General features: G+C 36.3%; 4 non-coding genes and 15 pseudogenes across 4 annotated transcripts; all 19 read right to left on the bottom strand.

Moving 5' to 3' along the window:
• Positions 1-240: 240 nt before the first annotated feature.
• LOC145649789 (5S ribosomal RNA) lies at positions 241-359 on the bottom strand (annotated as a pseudogene).
• A 666-nt stretch (positions 360-1,025) lies between these two features.
• Positions 1,026-1,144, bottom strand: LOC145649942 (5S ribosomal RNA; annotated as a pseudogene).
• Positions 1,145-1,934: 790 nt separating this feature from the next.
• LOC145646843 (5S ribosomal RNA) lies at positions 1,935-2,053 on the bottom strand (annotated as a pseudogene).
• A 791-nt stretch (positions 2,054-2,844) lies between these two features.
• On the bottom strand, positions 2,845-2,963 carry LOC145643985 (5S ribosomal RNA; annotated as a pseudogene).
• Positions 2,964-3,754: 791 nt separating this feature from the next.
• LOC145645151 (5S ribosomal RNA) lies at positions 3,755-3,873 on the bottom strand (annotated as a pseudogene).
• A 352-nt stretch (positions 3,874-4,225) lies between these two features.
• Positions 4,226-4,344, bottom strand: LOC145650550 (5S ribosomal RNA; annotated as a pseudogene).
• Positions 4,345-5,448: 1,104 nt separating this feature from the next.
• LOC145647234 (5S ribosomal RNA) lies at positions 5,449-5,567 on the bottom strand. Its single transcript, XR_014116301.1, has one exon. It is a non-coding gene; the product is annotated as a 5S ribosomal RNA (ribosomal RNA).
• A 792-nt stretch (positions 5,568-6,359) lies between these two features.
• LOC145647222 (5S ribosomal RNA) lies at positions 6,360-6,478 on the bottom strand. Its single transcript, XR_014116299.1, has one exon. It is a non-coding gene; the product is annotated as a 5S ribosomal RNA (ribosomal RNA).
• A 792-nt stretch (positions 6,479-7,270) lies between these two features.
• Positions 7,271-7,389, bottom strand: LOC145650909 (5S ribosomal RNA; annotated as a pseudogene).
• Positions 7,390-8,493: 1,104 nt separating this feature from the next.
• On the bottom strand, positions 8,494-8,612 carry LOC145647210 (5S ribosomal RNA). Its single transcript, XR_014116297.1, has one exon. It is a non-coding gene; the product is annotated as a 5S ribosomal RNA (ribosomal RNA).
• Positions 8,613-8,964: 352 nt separating this feature from the next.
• Positions 8,965-9,083, bottom strand: LOC145649788 (5S ribosomal RNA; annotated as a pseudogene).
• Positions 9,084-10,187: 1,104 nt separating this feature from the next.
• Positions 10,188-10,306, bottom strand: LOC145647198 (5S ribosomal RNA). The gene has a single exon (XR_014116294.1). It is a non-coding gene; the product is annotated as a 5S ribosomal RNA (ribosomal RNA).
• Positions 10,307-11,098: 792 nt separating this feature from the next.
• LOC145647761 (5S ribosomal RNA) lies at positions 11,099-11,217 on the bottom strand (annotated as a pseudogene).
• Positions 11,218-12,009: 792 nt separating this feature from the next.
• Positions 12,010-12,128, bottom strand: LOC145650908 (5S ribosomal RNA; annotated as a pseudogene).
• A 1,325-nt stretch (positions 12,129-13,453) lies between these two features.
• On the bottom strand, positions 13,454-13,572 carry LOC145648894 (5S ribosomal RNA; annotated as a pseudogene).
• A 793-nt stretch (positions 13,573-14,365) lies between these two features.
• LOC145648893 (5S ribosomal RNA) lies at positions 14,366-14,484 on the bottom strand (annotated as a pseudogene).
• A 793-nt stretch (positions 14,485-15,277) lies between these two features.
• Positions 15,278-15,396, bottom strand: LOC145649609 (5S ribosomal RNA; annotated as a pseudogene).
• A 792-nt stretch (positions 15,397-16,188) lies between these two features.
• Positions 16,189-16,307, bottom strand: LOC145649876 (5S ribosomal RNA; annotated as a pseudogene).
• Positions 16,308-17,099: 792 nt separating this feature from the next.
• LOC145648892 (5S ribosomal RNA) lies at positions 17,100-17,218 on the bottom strand (annotated as a pseudogene).
• Between the last annotated feature and the right edge of the window lie 754 nt (positions 17,219-17,972).

The following is a 17,972-nucleotide window of genomic DNA, read 5'->3' as shown; positions in this document are numbered from 1 at the left end:
AATTAAATGATGCAATAAAAGCTTACAACATCTGGTATACGGAGGCACTAACAGACAGTTTTTTGATGAATCACTGCACTTCACATTCAGGCATGTGAGTTGGAGAGTAAATGAAAGTGATGCAAAAAAAACTTACAGCATCTGCTATTCCCAGGTGCTAACAGATAGTTTTTTTTATTAATCACTGCACTTCACATTTGAGCATGTCAGCTTGAAAGTAAATTATAGTGATGCAAGAAAAGCTTACAGCACCTGGTATTCCTAGGTAGGGTCCCACCTCAGTACTATCCAGGCCCAAACTTGCTTAGCTTCCAAGGTTAGATGAGATTGGGCATTCTCAAGCTGGTGTGGCCGTAAGCCTTAAACTCTTACTCAAATTGCCTAATCATAGCAAATATGATCAAAGACCAATCTGACAATTTTTTTTATTAATCCCTGCACTTGACATTCTAGAATGTTATCTTGAATGTAATTAAATGATGCAATAAAAGCTTACAATACGGAGCTGGTATACGGAGGCACTAATTATTCACTGCACTTCAAATTTGAACATGATAGCTTGAACATAAATTAAAGGGATGCAATACAATCTTACTGCACCTGCTATTCCCTGGTACTAAAATATTTCTATTTAATCTGTACACTTCACATACAAGCTTGTCAGTTGCAGATTAAAGTAAAGTGATGCAACAAAAACTTACAGCATCTGCTATTCCCAGGTGCTAACAGATAGTTTTTTTAATTAATCACTGCATTTCACATCCTAGCATGTCATCTTGACAGTAAATTAAAGTGATTCAAGAGAAGCTTACAGCATCTCGTAGTCCAAGGTGCTAACAGATAGTTTTTGATGAATCACTGCACTTCACATTCAGGCATTTGAGTTGGAGAGTAAATGAAAGTGATGCAAAAAAAACTTACAGCATCTGCTATTCCCAGGTGCTAACAGATAGTTTTTTTTATTAATCACTGCACTTCACATTTGAGCATGTCAGCTTGAAAGTAAATTAAAGTGATGCAAGAAAAGCTTACAGCACCTGGTATTCCTAGGTAGGGTCCCACCTCAGTACTATCCAGGCCCAAACTTGCTTAGCTTCCAAGGTCAGATAAGATTGAGCGTTCTCAAGCTGGTGTGGCCATAAGCCTTAAACACTTACTCAAATTTCCTAATCATAGCAAATATGATCAAAGACCAATCTGACAATTTTTTTTATTAATCCCTGCACTTGACATTCTAGAATGTTATCTTGAATGTAAATTAAATGATGCAATAAAAGCTTACAACATCTGGTATACGGAGGCACTAACAGACAGTTTTTTGATGAATCACTGCACTTCACATTCAGGCATGTGAGTTGGAGAGTAAATGAAAGTGATGCAAAAAAAACGTACAGCATCTGCTATACCCAGGTGCTAACAGATAGTTTGAGTTAATTATTCACTGCACTTCAAATTTGAACATGATAGCTTGAACATAAATTAAAGGGATGCAATACAATCTTACAGCACCTGCTATTCCCTGGTACTAAAATATTTCTATTTAATCTGTACACTTCACATACAAGCTTGTCAGTTGCAGATTAAAGTAAAGTGATGCAACAAAAACTTACAGCATCTGCTATTCCCAGGTGCTAACAGATAGTTTTTTTAATTAATCACTGCATTTCACATCCTAGCATGTCATCTTGACAGTAAATTAAAGTGATTCAAGAGAAGCTTACAGCATCTCGTAGTCCAAGGTGCTAACAGATAGTTTTTGATGAATCACTGCACTTCACATTCAGGCATTTGAGTTGGAGAGTAAATGAAAGTGATGCAAAAAAAACTTACAGCATCTGCTATTCCCAGGTGCTAACAGATAGTTTTTTTTATTAATCACTGCACTTCACATTTGAGCATGTCAGCTTGAAAGTAAATTAAAGTGATGCAAGAAAAGCTTACAGCACCTGGTATTCCTAGGTAGGGTCCCACCTCAGTACTATTCAGGCCCAAACTTGCTTAGCTTCCAAGGTCAGATGAGATTGGGCGTTCTCAAGCTGGTGTGGCCGTAAGCCTTAAACACTTACTCAAATTGCCTAATCATAGCAAATATGATCAAAGACCAATCTGACAATTTTTTTTATTAATCCCTGCACTTGACATTCTAGAATGTTATCTTGAATGTAAATTAAATGATGCAATAAAAGCTTACAACATCTGGTATACGGAGGCACTAACAGACAGTTTTTTGATGAATCACTGCACTTCACATTCAGGCATGCGAGTTGGAGAGTAAATGAAAGTGATGCAAAAAAAACGTACAGCATCTGCTATTCCCAGGTGCTAACAGATAGTTTGAGTTAATTATTCACTGCACTTCAAATTTGAACATGATAGCTTGAACATAAATTAAAGGGATGCAATACAATCTTACAGCACCTGCTATTCCCTGGTACTAAAATATTTCTATTTAATCTGTACACTTCACATACAAGCTTGTCAGTTGCAGATTAAAGTAAAGTGATGCAACAAAAACTTACAGCATCTGCTATTCCCAGGTGCTAACAGATAGTTTTTTTAATTAATCACTGCATTTCACATCTTAGCATGTCATCTTGACAGTAAATTAAAGTGATGCAAGAGAAGCTTACAGCATCTCGTAGTCCAAGGTGCTAACAGACAGTTTTTTGATGATTTACTGCACTTCACATTCAGGCATGTGAGTTGGAGAGTAAATGAAAGTGATGCAAAAAAAACTTACAGCATCTGCTATTCCCAGGTGCTAACAGATAGTTTTTTTTATTAATCATTGCACTTCACATTTGAGCATGTCAGCTTGAAAGTAAATTAAAGTGATGCAAGAAAAGCTTACAGCACCTGGTATACATAGGTAGGGTCCCACCTCAGTACTATCCAGGCCCAAACTTACTTAGCTTCCAAGGTCAGATGAGATTGGGCATTCTCAAGATGGTGTGGCCGTAAGCCTTAAACACTTACTCAAATTGCCTAATCATAGCAAATATGATCAAAGACCAATCTGACAATTTTTTTTATTAATCCCTGCACTTGACATTCTAGAATGTTATCTTGAATGTAAATTAAATGATGCAATAAAAGCTTACAACATCTGGTATACGGAGGCACTAACAGACAGTTTTTTGATGAATCACTGCACTTCACATTCAGGCATGTGAGTTGGAGAGTAAATGAAAGTGATGCAAAAAAAACGTACAGCATCTGCTATTCCCAGGTGCTAACAGATAGTTTGAGTTAATTATTCACTGCACTTCAAATTTGAACATGATAGCTTGAACATAAATTAAAGGGATGCAATACAATCTTACAGCACCTGCTATTCCCTGGTACTAAAATATTTCTATTTAATCTGTACACTTCACATACAAGCTTGTCAGTTGCAGATTAAAGTAAAGTGATGCAACAAAAACTTACAGCATCTGCTATTCCCAGGTGCTAACAGATAGTTTTTTTAATTAATCACTGCATTTCACATCTTAGCATGTCATCTTGACAGTAAATTAAAGTGATGCAAGAGAAGCTTACAGCATCTCGTAGTCCAAGGTGCTAACAGACAGTTTTTTGATGATTTACTGCACTTCACATTCAGGCATGTGAGTTGGAGAGTAAATGAAAGTGATGCAAAAAAAACTTACAGCATCTGCTATTCCCAGGTGCTAACAGATAGTTTTTTTTATTAATCATTGCACTTCACATTTGAGCATGTCAGCTTGAAAGTAAATTAAAGTGATGCAAGAAAAGCTTACAGCACCTGGTATACATAGGTAGGGTCCCACCTCAGTACTATCCAGCCCCAAACTTACTTAGCTTCCAAGGTCAGATGAGATTGGGCATTCTCAAGCTGGTGTGGCCGTAAGCCTTAAACACTTACTCAAATTGCCTAATCATAGCAAATATGATCAAAGACCAATCTGACAATTTTTTTTATTAATCCCTGCAATTGACATTCTAGAATGTTATCTTGAATGTAAATTAAATGATGCAATAAAAGCTTACAACATCTGGTATACGGAGGCACTAACAGACAGTTTTTTGATGAATCACTGCACTTCACATTCAGGCATGTGAGTTGGAGAGTAAATGAAAGTGATGCAAAAAAAACTTACAGCATCTGCTATTCCCAGGTGCTAACAGATAGTTTTTTTTATTAATCACTGCACTTCACATTTGAGCATGTCAGCTTGAAAGTAAATTATAGTGATGCAAGAAAAGCTTACAGCACCTGGTATTCCTAGGTAGGGTCCCACCTCAGTACTATACAGGCCCAAACTTGCTTAGCTTCCAAGGTTAGATGAGATTGGGCATTCTCAAGCTGGTGTGGCCGTAAGCCTTAAACTCTTACTCAAATTGCCTAATCATAGCAAATATGATCAAAGACCAATCTGACAATTTTTTTTATTAATCCCTGCACTTGACATTCTAGAATGTTATCTTGAATGTAATTAAATGATGCAATAAAAGCTTACAATACGGAGCTGGTATACGGAGGCACTAATTATTCACTGCACTTCAAATTTGAACATGATAGCTTGAACATAAATTAAAGGGATGCAAACAATCTTACAGCACCTGCTATTCCCTGGTACTAAAATTTTTCTATTTAATCTGTACACTTCACATACAAGCTTGTCAGTTGCAGATTAAAGTAAAGTGATGCAACAAAAACTTACAGCATCTGCTATTCCCAGGTGCTAACAGATAGTTTTTTTAATTAATCACTGCATTTCACATCCTAGCATGTCATCTTGACAGTAAATTAAAGTGATGCAAGAGAAGCTTACAGCATCTCGTAGTCCAAGGTGCTAACATATAGTTTTTTGATGAATCACTGCACTTCACATTCAGGCATGTGAGTTGGAGAGTAAATGAAAGTGATGCAAAAAAAACTTACAGCATCTGCTGTTCCCAGGTGCTAACAGATAGTTTAAGTTAATTATTCACTGCACTTCAAATTTGAACATGATAGCTTGAACATAAATTAAAGGGATGCAATACAATCTTACAGCACCTGCTATTCCCTGGTACTAAAATATTTCTATTTAATCTGTACACTTCACATACAAGCTTGTCAGTTGCAGATTAAAGTAAAGTGATGCAACAAAAACTTACAGCATCTGCTATTCCCAGGTGCTAACAGATAGTTTTTTTAATTAATCACTGCATTTCACATCCTAGCATGTCATCTTGACAGTAAATTAAATTGATGCGAGAGAAGCTTACAGCATCTCGTAGTCCAAGTTGCTAACAGATAGTTTTTGATGAATCACTGCACTTCACATTTAGGCACGTGAGTTGGAGAGTAAATGAAAGTGATGCAAAAAAAACTTACAGCATCTGCTATTCCCAGGTGCTAACAGATAGTTTTTTTTATTAATCACTGCACTTCACATTTGAGCATGTCAGCTTGAAAGTAAATTAAAGTGATGCAATAAAAGCTTACAGCACCTGGTATTCCTAGGTAGGGTCCCACCTCAGTACTATCCAGGCCCAAACTTGCTTAGCTTCCAAGGTCAGATGAGATTGGGCGTTGTCAAGCTGGTGTGGCCGTAAGCTTTAAACACTTACTCAAATTTCCTAATCATAGCAAATATGATCAAAGACCAATCTGACAATTTTTTTTATTAATCCCTGCACTTGACATTCTAGAATGGTATCTTGAATGTAAATTAAATGATGCAATAAAAGCTTACAACATCTGGTATACGGAGGCACTAACAGACAGTTTTTTGATGAATCACTGCACTTCACATTCAGGCATGTGAGTTGGAGAGTAAATGAAAGTGATGCAAAAAAAAACGTACAGCATCTGCTATTCCCAGGTGCTAACAGATAGTTTAAGTTAATTATTCACTGCACTTCAAATTTGAACATGATAGCTTGAACATAAATTAAAGGGATGCAATACAATCTTACAGCACCAACTATTCCCTGGTACTAAAATATTTCTATTTAATCTGTACACTTCACATACAAGCTTGTCAGTTGCAGATTAAAGTAAAGTGATGCAACAAAAACTTACAGCATCTGCTATTCCCAGGTGCTAACAGATAGTTTTTTTAATTAATCACTGCATTTCACATCTTAGCATGTCATCTTGACAGTAAATTAAAGTGATGCAAGAGAAGCTTACAGCATCTCGTAGTCCAAGGTGCTAACAGACAGTTTTTTGATGATTTACTGCACTTCACATTCAGGCATGTGAGTTGGAGAGTAAATGAAAGTGATGCAAAAAAAACTTACAGCATCTGCTATTCCCAGGTGCTAACAGATAGTTTTTTTTATTAATCACTGCACTTCACATTTGAGCATGTCAGCTTGAAAGTAAATTAAAGTGATGCAATAAAAGCTTACAGCACCTGGTATTCCTAGGTAGGGTCCCACCTCAGTACTATCCAGGCCCAAACTTGCTTAGCTTCCAAGGTCAGATGAGATTGGGCGTTGTCAAGCTGGTGTGGCCGTAAGCTTTAAACACTTACTCAAATTTCCTAATCATAGCAAATATGATCAAAGACCAATCTGACAATTTTTTTTATTAATCCCTGCACTTGACATTCTAGAATGGTATCTTGAATGTAAATTAAATGATGCAATAAAAGCTTACAACATCTGGTATACGGAGGCACTAACAGACAGTTTTTTGATGAATCACTGCACTTCACATTCAGGCATGTGAGTTGGAGAGTAAATGAAAGTGATGCAAAAAAAAACGTACAGCATCTGCTATTCCCAGGTGCTAACAGATAGTTTAAGTTAATTATTCACTGCACTTCAAATTTGAACATGATAGCTTGAACATAAATTAAAGGGATGCAATACAATCTTACAGCACCTGCTATTCCCTGGTACTAAAATATTTCTATTTAATCTGTACACTTCACATACAAGCTTGTCAGTTGCAGATTAAAGTAAAGTGATGCAACAAAAACTTACAGCATCTGCTATTCCCAGGTGCTAACAGATAGTTTTTTTAATTAATCACTGCATTTCACATCTTAGCATGTCATCTTGACAGTAAATTAAAGTGATGCAAGAGAAGCTTACAGCATCTCGTAGTCCAAGGTGCTAACAGACAGTTTTTTGATGATTTACTGCACTTCACATTCAGGCATGTGAGTTGGAGAGTAAATGAAAGTGATGCAAAAAAAACTTACAGCATCTGCTATTCCCAGGTGCTAACAGATAGCTTTTTTTATTAATCATTGCACTTCACATTTGAGCATGTCAGCTTGAAAGTAAATTAAAGTGATGCAAGAAAAGCTTACAGCACCTGGTATACATAGGTAGGGTCCCACCTCAGTACTATCCAGGCCCAAACTTACTTAGCTTCCAAGGTCAGATGAGATTGGGCATTCTCAAGCTGGTGTGGCCGTAAGCCTTAAACACTTACTCAAATTGCCTAATCATAGCAAATATGATCAAAGACCAATCTGACAATTTTTTTTATTAATCCCTGCACTTGACATTCTAGAATGTTATCTTGAATGTAATTAAATGATGCATTAAAAGCTTACAATACGGAGCTGGTATACGGAGGCACTAATTATTCACTGCACTTCAAATTTGAACATGATAGCTTGAACATAAATTAAAGGGATGCAAACAATCTTACAGCACCTGCTATTCCCTGGTACTAAAATTTTTCTATTTAATCTGTACACTTCACATACAAGCTTGTCAGTTGCAGATTAAAGTAAAGTGATGCAACAAAAACTTACAGCATCTGCTATTCCCAGGTGCTAACAGATAGTTTTTTTAATTAATCACTGCATTTCACATCCTAGCATGTCATCTTGACAGTAAATTAAAGTGATGCAAGAGAAGCTTACAGCATCTCGTAGTCCAAGGTGCTAACATATAGTTTTTTGATGAATCACTGCACTTCACATTCAGGCATGTGAGTTGGAGAGTAAATGAAAGTGATGCAAAAAAAACTTACAGCATCTGCTGTTCCCAGGTGCTAACAGATAGTTTAAGTTAATTATTCACTGCACTTCAAATTTGAACATGATAGCTTGAACATAAATTAAAGGGATGCAATACAATCTTACAGCACCTGCTATTCCCTGGTACTAAAATATTTCTATTTAATCTGTACACTTCACATACAAGCTTGTCAGTTGCAGATTAAAGTAAAGTGATGCAACAAAAACTTACAGCATCTGCTATTCCCAGGTGCTAACAGATAGTTTTTTTAATTAATCACTGCATTTCACATCCTAGCATGTCATCTTGACAGTAAATTAAATTGATGCGAGAGAAGCTTACAGCATCTCGTAGTCCAAGTTGCTAACAGATAGTTTTTGATGAATCACTGCACTTCACATTTAGGCACGTGAGTTGGAGAGTAAATGAAAGTGATGCAAAAAAAACTTACAGCATCTGCTATTCCCAGGTGCTAACAGATAGTTTTTTTTATTAATCACTGCACTTCACATTTGAGCATGTCAGCTTGAAAGTAAATTAAAGTGATGCAATAAAAGCTTACAGCACCTGGTATTCCTAGGTAGGGTCCCACCTCAGTACTATCCAGGCCCAAACTTGCTTAGCTTCCAAGGTCAGATGAGATTGGGCGTTGTCAAGCTGGTGTGGCCGTAAGCTTTAAACACTTACTCAAATTTCCTAATCATAGCAAATATGATCAAAGACCAATCTGACAATTTTTTTTATTAATCCCTACACTTGACATTCTAGAATGGTATCTTGAATGTAAATTAAATGATGCAATAAAAGCTTACAACATCTGGTATACGGAGGCACTAACAGACAGTTTTTTGATGAATCACTGCACTTCACATTCAGGCATGTGAGTTGGAGAGTAAATGAAAGTGATGCAAAAAAAACTTACAGCATCTGCTATTCCCAGGTGCTAACAGATAGTTTTTTTTATTAATCACTGCACTTCACATTTGAGCATGTCAGCTTGAAAGTAAATTATAGTGATGCAAGAAAAGCTTACAGCACCTGGTATTCCTAGGTAGGGTCCCACCTCAGTACTATCCAGGCCCAAACTTGCTTAGCTTCCAAGGTTAGATGAGATTGGGCATTCTCAAGCTGGTGTGGCCGTAAGCCTTAAACTCTTACTCAAATTGCCTAATCATAGCAAATATGATCAAAGACCAATCTGACAATTTTTTTTATTAATCCCTGCACTTGACATTCTAGAATGTTATCTTGAATGTAATTAAATGATGCAATAAAAGCTTACAATACGGAGCTGGTATACGGAGGCACTAATTATTCACTGCACTTCAAATTTGAACATGATAGCTTGAACATAAATTAAAGGGATGCAAACAATCTTACAGCACCTGCTATTCCCTGGTACTAAAATTTTTCTATTTAATCTGTACACTTCACATACAAGCTTGTCAGTTGCAGATTAAAGTAAAGTGATGCAACAAAAACTTACAGCATCTGCTATTCCCAGGTGCTAACAGATAGTTTTTTTAATTAATCACTGCATTTCACATCCTAGCATGTCATCTTGACAGTAAATTAAAGTGATGCAAGAGAAGCTTACAGCATCTCGTAGTCCAAGGTGCTAACATATAGTTTTTTGATGAATCACTGCACTTCACATTCAGGCATGTGAGTTGGAGAGTAAATGAAAGTGATGCAAAAAAAACTTACAGCATCTGCTGTTCCCAGGTGCTAACAGATAGTTTAAGTTAATTATTCACTGCACTTCAAATTTGAACATGATAGCTTGAACATAAATTAAAGGGATGCAATACAATCTTACAGCACCTGCTATTCCCTGGTACTAAAATATTTCTATTTAATCTGTACACTTCACATACAAGCTTGTCAGTTGCAGATTAAAGTAAAGTGATGCAACAAAAACTTACAGCATCTGCTATTCCCAGGTGCTAACAGATAGTTTTTTTAATTAATCACTGCATTTCACATCCTAGCATGTCATCTTGACAGTAAATTAAATTGATGCGAGAGAAGCTTACAGCATCTCGTAGTCCAAGTTGCTAACAGATAGTTTTTGATGAATCACTGCACTTCACATTTAGGCACGTGAGTTGGAGAGTAAATGAAAGTGATGCAAAAAAAACTTACAGCATCTGCTATTCCCAGGTGCTAACAGATAGTTTTTTTTATTAATCACTGCACTTCACATTTGAGCATGTCAGCTTGAAAGTAAATTAAAGTGATGCAATAAAAGCTTACAGCACCTGGTATTCCTAGGTAGGGTCCCACCTCAGTACTATCCAGGCCCAAACTTGCTTAGCTTCCAAGGTCAGATGAGATTGGGCGTTGTCAAGCTGGTGTGGCCGTAAGCTTTAAACACTTACTCAAATTTCCTAATCATAGCAAATATGATCAAAGACCAATCTGACAATTTTTTTTATTAATCCCTGCACTTGACATTCTAGAATGGTATCTTGAATGTAAATTAAATGATGCAATAAAAGCTTACAACATCTGGTATACGGAGGCACTAACAGACAGTTTTTTGATGAATCACTGCACTTCACATTCAGGCATGTGAGTTGGAGAGTAAATGAAAGTGATGCAAAAAAAAACGTACAGCATCTGCTATTCCCAGGTGCTAACAGATAGTTTAAGTTAATTATTCACTGCACTTCAAATTTGAACATGATAGCTTGAACATAAATTAAAGGGATGCAATACAATCTTACAGCACCAACTATTCCCTGGTACTAAAATATTTCTATTTAATCTGTACACTTCACATACAAGCTTGTCAGTTGCAGATTAAAGTAAAGTGATGCAACAAAAACTTACAGCATCTGCTATTCCCAGGTGCTAACAGATAGTTTTTTTAATTAATCACTGCATTTCACATCTTAGCATGTCATCTTGACAGTAAATTAAAGTGATGCAAGAGAAGCTTACAGCATCTCGTAGTCCAAGGTGCTAACAGACAGTTTTTTGATGATTTACTGCACTTCACATTCAGGCATGTGAGTTGGAGAGTAAATGAAAGTGATGCAAAAAAAACTTACAGCATCTGCTATTCCCAGGTGCTAACAGATAGTTTTTTTTATTAATCACTGCACTTCACATTTGAGCATGTCAGCTTGAAAGTAAATTAAAGTGATGCAATAAAAGCTTACAGCACCTGGTATTCCTAGGTAGGGTCCCACCTCAGTACTATCCAGGCCCAAACTTGCTTAGCTTCCAAGGTCAGATGAGATTGGGCGTTGTCAAGCTGGTGTGGCCGTAATCTTTAAACACTTACTCAAATTTCCTAATCATAGCAAATATGATCAAAGACCAATCTGACAATTTTTTTTATTAATCCCTGCACTTGACATTCTAGAATGGTATCTTGAATGTAAATTAAATGATGCAATAAAAGCTTACAACATCTGGTATACGGAGGCACTAACAGACAGTTTTTTGATGAATCACTGCACTTCACATTCAGGCATGTGAGTTGGAGAGTAAATGAAAGTGATGCAAAAAAAAACGTACAGCATCTGCTATTCCCAGGTGCTAACAGATAGTTTAAGTTAATTATTCACTGCACTTCAAATTTGAACATGATAGCTTGAACATAAATTAAAGGGATGCAATACAATCTTACAGCACCTGCTATTCCCTGGTACTAAAATATTTCTATTTAATCTGTACACTTCACATACAAGCTTGTCAGTTGCAGATTAAAGTAAAGTGATGCAACAAAAACTTACAGCATCTGCTATTCCCAGGTGCTAACAGATAGTTTTTTTAATTAATCACTGCATTTCACATCTTAGCATGTCATCTTGACAGTAAATTAAAGTGATGCAAGAGAAGCTTACAGCATCTCGTAGTCCAAGGTGCTAACAGACAGTTTTTTGATGATTTACTGCACTTCACATTCAGGCATGTGAGTTGGAGAGTAAATGAAAGTGATGCAAAAAAAACTTACAGCATCTGCTATTCCCAGGTGCTAACAGATAGCTTTTTTGATTAATCATTGCACTTCACATTTGAGCATGTCAGCTTGAAAGTAAATTAAAGTGATGCAAGAAAAGCTTACAGCACCTGGTATACATAGGTAGGGTCCCACCTCAGTACTATCCAGGCCCAAACTTACTTAGCTTCCAAGGTCAGATGAGATTGGGCATTCTCAAGCTGGTGTGGCCGTAAGCCTTAAACACTTACTCAAATTGCCTAATCATAGCAAATATGATCAAAGACCAATCTGACAATTTTTTTTATTAATCCCTGCACTTGACATTCTAGAATGTTATCTTGAATGTAATTAAATGATGCATTAAAAGCTTACAATACGGAGCTGGTATACGGAGGCACTAATTATTCACTGCACTTCAAATTTGAACATGATAGCTTGAACATAAATTAAAGGGATGCAAACAATCTTACAGCACCTGCTATTCCCTGGTACTAAAATTTTTCTATTTAATCTGTACACTTCACATACAAGCTTGTCAGTTGCAGATTAAAGTAAAGTGATGCAACAAAAACTTACAGCATCTGCTATTCCCAGGTGCTAACAGATAGTTTTTTTAATTAATCACTGCATTTCACATCCTAGCATGTCATCTTGACAGTAAATTAAAGTGATGCAAGAGAAGCTTACAGCATCTCGTAGTCCAAGGTGCTAACATATAGTTTTTTGATGAATCACTGCACTTCACATTCAGGCATGTGAGTTGGAGAGTAAATGAAAGTGATGCAAAAAAAACTTACAGCATCTGCTGTTCCCAGGTGCTAACAGATAGTTTAAGTTAATTATTCACTGCACTTCAAATTTGAACATGATAGCTTGAACATAAATTAAAGGGATGCAATACAATCTTACAGCACCTGCTATTCCCTGGTACTAAAATATTTCTATTTAATCTGTACACTTCACATACAAGCTTGTCAGTTGCAGATTAAAGTAAAGTGATGCAACAAAAACTTACAGCATCTGCTATTCCCAGGTGCTAACAGATAGTTTTTTTAATTAATCACTGCATTTCACATCCTAGCATGTCATCTTGACAGTAAATTAAATTGATGCGAGAGAAGCTTACAGCATCTCGTAGTCGAAGGTGCTAACAGATAGTTTTTGATGAATCACTGCACTTCACATTCAGGCACGTGAGTTGGAGAGTAAATGAAAGTGATGCAAAAAAAACTTACAGCATCTGCTATTCCCAGGTGCTAACAGATAGTTTTTTTAATTAATCACTGCATTTCACATCCTAGCATGTCATCTTAAAAGTAAATTAAAGTGATGCAAGAGAAGCTTACAGCATCTCGTAGTCCAAGGTGCTAACAGATAGTTTTTTGATGAATCACTGCACTTCACATTCAGGCATGTGAGTTGGAGAGTAAATGAAAGTGATGCAAAAAAAACTTACAGCATCTGCTATTCCCATGTGCTAACAGATAGTTTTTTTTTATTAACACTGCACTTCACATTTGAGCATGTCAGCTTGAAAGTAAATTAAAGTGATGCAAGAAAAGCTTACAGCACCTGGTATTCCTAGGTAGGGTCCCACCTCAGTACTATCCAGGCCCAAACTTGCTTAGCTTCCAAGGTCAGATGAGATTGGGCGTTCTCAAGATGGTGTGGCAGTAAGCCTTAAACAATTAGTCAAATTGCCTAATCATAGCAAATATGAATTAAAGACCAATCTGACTATTTTTTTTATTAATCCCTGCACTTGACATTCTAGAATGTTATCTTGAAAGTAAATTAAATGATGCAATAAAAGCTTACAACATCTGGTATACGGAGGCACTAACAGACAGTATTTTTATTAATCACTGCACTTCACATTCAAGCATGTCAGTTGGAGAGTAAATTAAAGTGATGCAATAAAAACTTACAGCATCTGCTATTCCCAGGTGCTAGCAGATAGTTTGATTTAATTATTCACTGCACTTCAAATTTGAACATGATAGCTTGAACATAAATTAAAGGGATGCAATAAAATCTTACAGCACCTGCTATTCCCTGGTACTAAAAGATTTCTATTTAATCTGTACACTTCACATACAAGCATGTCAGTTGCAGATTAAATTAAAGTGATGCAACAAAAATTTACAGCATCTGCTATTCCCAGGTGCTAACAGATAGTTTTTTTTAATTAATCACTGCACTTCACATCCTAGCATGTCATCTTAAAAGTAAATTAAAGTGATGCAAGAGAAGCTTACAGCATCTCGTAGTCCAAGGTGCTAACAGATAGTTTTTTGATGAATCACTGCACTTCACATTCAGGCATGTGAGTTGGAGAGTAAATGAAAGTGATGCAAAAAAAACTTACAGCATCTGCTATTCCCATGTGCTAACAGATAGTTTTTTTTTATTAACACTGCACTTCACATTTGAGCATGTCAGCTTGAAAGTAAATTAAAGTGATGCAAGAAAAGCTTACAGCACCTGGTATTCCTAGGTAGGGTCCCACCTCAGTACTATCCAGGCCCAAACTTGCTTAGCTTCCAAGGTCAGATGAGATTGGGCGTTCTCAAGATGGTGTGGCAGTAAGCCTTAAACACTTAGTCAAATTGCCTAATCATAGCAAATATGATCAAAGACCAATCTGACTATTTTTTTTATTAATCCCTGCAGTTGACATTCTAGAATGTTATCTTGAAAGTAAATTAAATGATGCAATAAAAGCTTACAACATCTGGTATACGGAGGCACTAACAGACAGTATTTTTATTAATCACTGCACTTCACATTCAAGCATGTCAGTTGGAGAGTAAATTAAAGTGATGCAATAAAAACTTACAGCATCTGCTATTCCCAGGTGCTAGCAGATAGTTTGATTTAATTATTCACTGCACTTCAAATTTGAACATGATAGCTTGAACATAAATTAAAGGGATGCAATAAAATCTTACAGCACCTGCTATTCCCTGGTACTAAAAGATTTCTATTTAATCTGTACACTTCACATACAAGCATGTCAGTTGCAGATTAAATTAAAGTGATGCAACAAAAATTTACAGCATCTGCTATTCCCAGGTGCTAACAGATAGTTTTTTTTAATTAATCACTGCACTTCACATCCTAGCATGTCATCTTAAAAGTAAATTAAAGTGATGCAAGAGAAGCTTACAGCATCTCGTAGTCCAAGGTGCTAACAGATAGTTTTTTGATGAATCACTGCACTTCACATTCAGGCATGTGAGTTGGAGAGTAAATCAAAGTGATGCAAAAAAAACTTACAGCATCTGCTATTCCCATGTGCTAACAGATAGTTTTTTTTTATTAATCACTGCACTTCACATTTGAGCATGTCAGCTTGAAAGTAAATTAAAGTGATGCAAGAAAAGCTTACAGCACCTGGTATTCCTAGGTAGGGTCCCACCTCAGTACTATCCAGGCCCAAACTTGCTTAGCTTCCAAGGTCAGATGAGATTGGGCGTTCGCAAGATGGTGTGGCAGTAAGCCTTAAGCACTTAGTCAAATTGCCTAATCATAGCAAATATGATCAAAGACCAATCTGACTATTTTTTTTATTAATCCCTGCACTTGACATTCTAGAATGTTATCTTGAAAGTAAATTAAATGATGCAATAAAAGCTTACAACATCTGGTATACGGAGGCACTAACAGACAGTATTTTTATTAATCACTGCACTTCACATTCAAGCATGTCAGTTGGAGAGTAAATTAAAGTGATGCAATAAAAACTTACAGCATCTGCTATTCCCAGGTGCTAACAGATAGTTTGATTTAATTATTCACTGCACTTCAAATTTGAACATGATAGCTTGAACATAAATTAAAGGGATGCAATAAAATCTTACAACACCTGCTATTCCCTGGTACTAAAAGATTTCTATTTAATCTGTACACTTCACATACAAGCATGTCAGTTGCAGATTAAATTAAAGTGATGCAACAAAAACTTACAGCATCTGCTATTCCCAGGTGCTAACAGATAGCTTTTTTAATTAATCACTGCACTTCACATCCTAGCATGTCATCTTAAAAGTACATTAAAGTGATGCAAGAGAAGCTTACAGCATCTCGTAGTCCAAGCTGCTAACAGATAGTTTTTTGATGAATCACTGCACTTCACATTCAGGCATGTGAGTTGGAGAGTAAATGAAAGTGATGCAAAAAAAACTTACAGCATCTGCTATTCCCATGTGCTAACAGATAGTTTTTTTTTATTAATCACTGCACTTCACATTTGAGCATGTCAGCTTGAAAGTAAATTAAAGTGATGCAAGAAAAGCTTACAGCACCTGGTATTCCTAGGTAGGGACCCACCTCAGTACAATCCAGGCCCAAGCTTGCTTAGCTTCCAAGGTCAGATGAGATTGGGCGTTCTCAAGATGGTGTGGCAGTAAGCCTTAAACACTTAGTCAAATTGCCTAATCATAGCAAATATGATCAAAGACCAATCTGACTATTTTTTTTATTAATCCCTGTAGTTGACATTCTAGAATGTTATCTTGAAAGTAAATTAAATGATGCAATAAAAGCTTACAACATCTGGTATACGGAGGCACTAACAGACAGTATTTTTATTAATCACTGCACTTCACATTCAAGCATGTCAGTTGGAGAGTAAATTAAAGTGATGCAATAAAAACTTACAGCATCTGCTATTCCCAGGTGCTAGCAGATAGTTTGATTTAATTATTCACTGCACTTCAAATTTGAACATGATAGCTTGAACATAAATTAAAGGGATGCAATAAAATCTTACAGCACCTGCTATTCCCTGGTACTAAAAGATTTCTATTTAATCTGTACACTTCACATACAAGCATGTCAGTTGCAGATTAAATTAAAGTGATGCAACAAAAATTTACAGCATCTGCTATTCCCAGGTGCTAACAGATAGTTTTTTTTAATTAATCACTGCACTTCACATCCTAGCATGTCATCTTAAAAGTAAATTAAAGTGATGCAAGAGAAGCTTACAGCATCTCGTAGTCCAAGGTGCTAACAGATAGTTTTTTGATGAATCACTGCACTTCACATTCAGGCATGTGAGTTGGAGAGTAAATCAAAGTGATGCAAAAAAAACTTACAGCATCTGCTATTCCCATGTGCTAACAGATAGTTTTTTTTTATTAACACTGCACTTCACATTTGAGCATGTCAGCTTGAAAGTAAATTAAAGTGATGCAAGAAAAGCTTACAGCACCTGGTATTCCTAGGTAGGGTCCCACCTCAGTACTATCCAGGCCCAAACTTGCTTAGCTTCCAAGGTCAGATGAGATTGGGCGTTCTCAAGATGGTGTGGCAGTAAGCCTTAAACACTTAGTCAAATTGCCTAATCATAGCAAATATGATCAAAGACCAATCTGACTATTTTTTTTATTAATCCCTGCAGTTGACATTCTAGAATGTTATCTTGAAAGTAAATTAAATGATGCAATAAAAGCTTACAACATCTGGTATACGGAGGCACTAACAGACAGTATTTTTATTAATCACTGCACTTCACATTCAAGCATGTCAGTTGGAGAGTAAATTAAAGTGATGCAATAAAAACTTACAGCATCTGCTATTCCCAGGTGCTAGCAGATAGTTTGATTTAATTATTCACTGCACTTCAAATTTGAACATGATAGCTTGAACATAAATTAAAGGGATGCAATAAAATCTTACAGCACCTGCTATTCCCTGGTACTAAAAGATTTCTATTTAATCTGTACACTTCACATACAAGCATGTCAGTTGCAGATTAAATTAAAGTGATGCAACAAAAACTTACAGCATCTGCTATTCCCAGGTGCTAACAGATAGCTTTTTTAATTAATCACTGCACTTCACATCCTAGCATGTCATCTTAAAAGTACATTAAAGTGATGCAAGAGAAGCTTACAGCATCTCGTAGTCCAAGCTGCTAACAGATAGTTTTTTGATGAATCACTGCACTTCACATTCAGGCATGTGAGTTGGAGAGTAAATGAAAGTGATGCAAAAAAAACTTACAGCATCTGCTATTCCCATGTGCTAACAGATAGTTTTTTTTTATTAATCACTGCACTTCACATTTGAG

Source organism: Electrophorus electricus, chromosome 13, assembly GCF_041902795.1.
Source record: "Electrophorus electricus isolate QZ-2024a chromosome 13, ASM4190279v1, whole genome shotgun sequence".
Lineage (NCBI taxonomy): Eukaryota > Metazoa > Chordata > Actinopteri > Gymnotiformes > Gymnotidae > Electrophorus > Electrophorus electricus.
This window is presented reverse-complemented; position numbering and strand designations above follow the sequence as displayed.